We start from the raw sequence: 6,611 nt of genomic DNA, 5'->3' as shown, positions 1-6,611 counted from the left end.
CCTAACAAATATCAGTTAATGAAAGAATGCCAGCCTTCCATCCAATTAAAATAAGTCTGACCATGGAAATTTCTGTGTGGTAAAGTGTTTTTAAATAAATGCTCAAGCTCGTTTATTTTCTTCTTTAGTTATTTAGATCTTACTTATTTACTTTAGGTTTTTTTTTTTAATTGTTCAGGTACCAGTATATACAAAGTTACTTATTTATGACCCAGTAACTAAATATTCTATTTTAAAATAGAGACTTGACAATTTCAGTGACTCCTGGAGAATCTTCACAGGTTATGGCTCTTTAAAATAATATTCTAAGCAGTAAGAGCTAGAGAGTATGAAATAGAACTTCAACATTTAGCTCTCCTTTCACAATAGAATTTAGGTTAAAATTCATTGTCTTTCATTATTTAAGTCACCTTGAGCAACCTTCACCTGCTAGATGGTGCACAACTTGGGGTAAGGACAAACTGAATTTTTCTATGATTTCCAGCTGCTGGCATTGGACCAGGTACATGGTGAAGGCTCTGTAAGGAGTGTTTGCTGACTTGCCCATATAAATCTTCATGATACAAAGCTCTGCTTCTTTTTGAGCTGGGAACCCATTTTTACTTGTATAAAAAGCTATAGAAAAGTGGCTTTTCTGAATGCTGACAGGTAATAGCATTTGAAATTATCCAATTCCCAATTTATAGCAGGCATTAAAAGTGACTTCTGCAGGAGTGAGTTTTATAAATAGAACAGCAAAGGTGACCTGGCTCTTGAGGCACAGAGAGCAAGGACTCTGTATCAGCCAGGCCTGACCATTATTGCTGTGTCTGATCCCATATTTTCCACCTGAATCTTCCTTCTGAAGCTTATTTCCTGCTGGCAAGTGAACACATTTAAACATTTGAACTTAAAATAATTTCATCTGATCTCTTGGTGACAGCAGAGAAGCAAGGTAATCCTCTTTCCTTCCTATTTGAGTCCTGTGAAGTCAAGGTGAGCCAGTCTGGAAGTGATTTACTGAGATAGGACTGACTCTACAAGAGGAAATTGCCTGTCATTTAGAGAAGAGGGAAGAAAGGAGGAATGTTCCTGCAAGGATTCCCGTTCAGCTTTACAATTAGACCTGGACTCTCAGTGCTCATCTCTGTGGTCGGTCACTCTCTCTCGCAAGTCTGACATGCAGAATCCTCCTTGGAACAAGAGTAATTTTCAGGAACTGGGGCTCTCCCACTCCCTCTGGGGATGAGGTATGAGCAGGAAAGGGCCTGTCCTGGGCTTGACTCCAAAAGGAATCATGAAAAATACTCCAAACAACCACAAAGCAACCAGATAGGAACAGTTGCTCCTGCAAAGAATTTCTGCAGAGAACAAAAGCAGAACTTGTACTTTGTTCCTAAAGCTTTCTTACATCAAGGAGATATGGAATTCTGTTCTACGAGAGTGGCTGACTTGCCTTCCTTCAGCACTGGAGAGTTTGGAGTGAAATGAAAAAATGGAGCAGTGGACAGTACTGATCAGTGCATTGGCACAATTTCCCCATGGCCATGGCATCTTCCAGGATTCCAGCTTGGACTATCCATGCTATTCCAGAGTGGATAAGAATAATGCATTTCAGAAGTGAGCTAAAGTTAAGGCAATTAGTCACTGTGACCTGCCCTTTGCTTGTCATCCTGTGTTCATGATCTCAGTGGGTTTGCTGACTGCAACAGGACAAGGTGAGGTCAGGGTGGATCTGAAGAATCACTGTGGGGTGGGCATAGCCACCAAGATGCATGTGACTGGGGAGTCCGCAGGTGATCGCCTTCATGGGAAGAACTACTGGCTGGGGTAGGTATGCATGACAAAGAGGGCCCCAAGGGGGGCAGCATGGACCAGGAAGACTGAAAAGGTCCCAAGGCCGAGGTGAGTTCAGGGGGAGAGCTCAGGTGCTGGAAGAAAACTCCAGTGCCAAAGCAGGAATCTGGGGTTGAGGACAAGTCCCATGGACCCGACTTACAGCTCAGAAAAGCATTTGATTCATGTGATGGGGAAATGCTGAGCATAGTAAAAATGTAGAGCTGGACATGTCAGACCAGACCTCCTGCATCATAGAGCTTATGTTCTAGTGCATGTGACCCATACACCTGCAAGTGTGCTGAGGGCTATAGATGCTGATGGGGACGTGAAGGGATAGCGCATGGAGGGGGGCAGGTTCCTAGAGGGGAATCACTTCAGCCAGGGGCAGGAGGGGTTCTTTGAGGAAGGGTCAGGGAGCTGCTGCGGGGATTTGGGGGTTTGTGGCAGTTTTGAGGAGCAGTGAGGACGTCTGTGGACTTGGATGTGGTAAGTCAGCTGTGATACAGATGACAGTAGACACAGCCTTAGGGCAGCACTGCTAATTCATGTGGGATCCTGCTGTTCCCCAGGCTTGCTGGGGCTGACACGTGCCAGGCAGGGCTGGGCTGGGGAAGCAGAAATGATGTTCCTTTCTACCACCTCGCTGACACACTCTGTCCTCACAGGGCTAGGCTTCACCCCAAAGACAAAAAGGGAGAAGTAATTCCTCTCAATCATATCTTTAAAAACATATATAAAATAAATATTTTGCATCTCAATCATTTGTGTTCCCTTCCAGACTTAATAATGGTCATTTATTATATTTATACCAATCACAAAAATTAAGAAAGAGCTATTTATTTAAATCAACCAGGGAAACTGTATTATTAATCATTGTCTCCAAAATATCATTTGATGAGGGGGGAAAAACAGAAGCTAAGCATGCAAAAAGATGCTTGAGATAAAGTAAAAAGGAAGGTTTATTGTTTTTGTTGTTTTTTAATAAAGATACTAGAAGTTTGCTGTAAAGATAAACTTGCAACTAAAGACAAAAACTGCGATTGCATTAGAGTCTCTCCTTTGTACGCAAAGAGCAAAAACTTAGTAGAAACCAGAAGTACAACCCCAAAGTACCTATAACACCAAACACAGAGAAGATATAACCTGATTCCCAAAACCCCCAAACTTGAAACCAAAGAAAGAAAAGGGATTTTGAGTGAAGTACAGCATAGTTCACTCCTGACTCTGCTCCATTCCTCAGAAACTCGAGTGGTGATTTCACAAATCTCGAGAGTTTTTGGTCTCTGTCTTCCAAATATGTGGAAATTCAAACTGAGAGGTAACCTTAGCTTTCTTAACTGAGGGGTACTGGAAAGAATTGCTGGGGAGAGGGACGCCTGGGTGGCTCAGTTGGTTAAGCGACTGCCGTCGGCTTAGATCATGATCCTGGAGTCCTGGAATCGAGTCCCTCATCCGGCTCTCTGCTTTGCAGGGAGTCTGCTTCTCCTTGTGACCCTCCCCTTCTCATGCTCTCTCTCTCTCTCTCTCTCTCTCGTTCTCTCTCATTCTCTTTCTTCCAAATAAATAAATAAAAATCTTAAATAAAAAAGAATTGTGGCGGGGGGGGGGTGGAAATGGGCAAGAGAGGATAAGTGAGAAAGGAAAGTAAGGGCTCCATAGTTCACCATTTGGGGTCCAAGTCTGAGGCTTTAGGGCACCTCCCAACACTGAGTGAGTACAGGGCACTTAAGAGAGCAATATGGCAGAAGAGAGAACAGGACCTCATCAAGATCCTCTTCCTCCCTTCCATATCCTCGGGCCCCACAGAAAACCAAACAGCACCCCTATACGCAGCCCTCAAACTGAAGCTCAGCTGGGAAAGCAAATCTATCCTAGATCTGATAGGAAGTAGGTGAAAACACCAATATCAGGTCAGAGCAAGGAGAATGTGCTGGCACAGCCTTTCACTCCAGAGCAGGATAAAGAATTCTGTGGGGAGTCTACAATTACACCTCATCACAGAACATACAAGAAAGGAGCACGCCATGTAAATGACAGACTAAGAAGTTAAAAGGAAAACAAAATTCAGGAAGTACCAGAGAATTTGTCACAATGGTGTCATGCTGCATGACAACTTAATGAGACACGCATTCAAAGAAATAACAGCTCAAAGGCAATATGAACAAACAAGGGAACAAGATGGAAAGGAAGACGGCGTGCCCAAGGAAACACACCTGAAGAATGAAATATTCTCTCTGAATTAATAAAGAAGACAGAAGAGTGAGGAAGAGACAGGAAGCCACATCATTCACCAGGAGGATTTGAGATGATCAGAGATGACAGAAGAACAAATAATTAAAGCAAATACTTCACTATAATCAGAGAAGCTAGTAGATATGGAAAACAGACTGCCATGATCTAGTATAATTGCTAACCTTGAGGGTAAAGTCACCACACACTCTGAATCAGTAAAGGACTGAATCTGTAGGTTGGAAAATCACACTTGGGTTCACACAAATTGATGTGCACTCTTCTCTATCAAGGCCATTCTGAGGAGAAGTTCAAGGACAAAAGACAAAAGAGAACAAGCCAACTTGAAAGAGATGTTGGGTGGGCCGACGAATCCAGGGCGGGGTTTGACATGTGCAAAGTACCCAAGAAACAAGGTAATGAAATATATTAGTGTCTGTTGTCATTGTCACCGTCACTGAGAAATAAAGTCATTTAAACATGAAACAGCTTAGTATATACAGTTCCTATGTGCCCTACCTGAGTAAAAACTTAAATGATAAAATCTACCAACATAATGTAGAAGCAAAATAACTCAGGTGCAGAGAAACCATAGAAAAAGCAGAGAATCCACATAACTCTGAGCAAAAATGACGTACAGGGTCAGGGCTGGAGTGTGGTATGTTTTCATTTCCACAATTTAAAACACTTACAATATGAGCATTTTGTACAAAACAAAATTATGGAACTACAGTTGACTATGTGGACTAGGGCTTCATGTTAATTGGCATCATTCTTTTTCTGTTTCAAAATGATGTGTCTACTTCTGTTTCTGGGATTGTGCTCCCTTCTGAGAACTGGCTCCTATGTTTGGCCATCATAACTCTAGCAAACAGGTGGCTCTAGCCTGTTGGTCTTTTCTCATCTCTGATGGCTCTCCCACCCCAAAACCATTCATCTGAAGCTGGCATGTGTATCGTCCCTGAGTTTTTGAAAGAGAGGGAAAAAAATCTTAGTAGTATAACTGCTATTATAAAGTCATTTGGAAGTCATCTCTTCCAAAGATTTAATGATCTACCCCATAAAATGGAATTTAGTAATTCTAAGAGAATTACAATATTTAAATCAAAGCTACTTTAAAACTTTCAATTTTTTTTTTTTTTTCGTTTTCTTGTGGAGCCCAACATGGGTCTTAAACTCACGACCCTGAGATCAAGACTGAGCTCAGGTCAACAGTCAAATGTGCTCCCAAACTTCCAAATTCTTAAGTATAGTTTCTCACCAATTTTTAATTTTCCTAATTCTAGCTTAAGGTAATAGCCTTGACTAAGAGCAGTTTATGGGATCTTTACACTTCAGAGAGTGACTGTTTTGGAACCCATGGGCCACAGAAAACTGTAAAGCACCCCTAACACCCAGACCTCACACTGAAGCTTGGATGGAAAAGCAAATCTGTCCTATATCTGAGAGGAAGTAGATCAAATACCCAATATCATACAACCCTATGACTGGTACCTACCCACCCCTTATACTTAAAATTTAGTTATGACATATCTCTAAATTTTAATTCATTGATCTTTTAAATGTAGTTTTAATTTTCATTATTGAAGTATAATTGGGATACAATTTTATATTGGTCTCAGGTGTCCAACACAGAGATTTGACAATTCTATACATTACTCATTTATTTTAATAGAGTATAAAGTAACAGTCTGATGTTTTGAGAGGGGGCTAAGAAGTGGGCTTTCCCTGTAACACTTAGTAGAAGCCCCAGTAACTGAAGAATAATAAGTGAACAGCCCACAGAATCCTAAATATTGAATCTTTCCACAATTTTTGCAATCATATTAAGGGTGAGTTAAAGGTGTTTCCACACCACGTTGTGTGTTCGTTCATTCATCCACCATCCACTCACTCACTGAGTGAGCCCTGCTTGAGAATTGGCTGTGTGTTAGGCACTGGAGATATGAATATTCACAAGGAATCGCCCTCAGCTTATCATCCAGATCAGTTCACCAAACCACAGAGTCAAAGTCTTCAAACAGGCTCATCTTTGGATTATAATGATTAGTCTCCTTAGTTCAAATCCTGGCTCACACTTACCACTCCTGGAACCTCAGGAAAGATATGTCAGTTCTCTGTGCCATAGATTTCTTATTTTTAAAATCAGCACAATAATAGTACCAACCCTGTACGGTTGTTGACGGCACAAAATAAATTCTCCCTGCATGACACCTAATATGTCCCTAGCACAGAGCCTATAGCAAGAGCTATTTATTTTTACTTACATAAAATAAATAAATGAAACATCCATAAATAAGTACTTTTATTTATAGATGAAAACAAATAGCGTCATGTGAACCTCTACCCACTGAATGTTGGAATTACTGCGGGACCGGGACAAATATCTCAGATGGTTTGGTTGGACGCCTTTAACGGAGGCGGCTGGAGTTTGGAGATGATGAATAATTGGCTCAAAATGTGTTGATTCGTTCTGTTAACAGAGACTTGGTCACGAGCTGCTCAGTCTCAGAAACAGCATCCGTGGCTAGAGACAGCGTTGGGGAGGAATTGGAAACACGCAC

Source organism: Mustela erminea, chromosome 3, assembly GCF_009829155.1.
Source record: "Mustela erminea isolate mMusErm1 chromosome 3, mMusErm1.Pri, whole genome shotgun sequence".
Taxonomy (NCBI): domain Eukaryota; kingdom Metazoa; phylum Chordata; class Mammalia; order Carnivora; family Mustelidae; genus Mustela; species Mustela erminea.
This window is presented reverse-complemented; position numbering follows the sequence as displayed.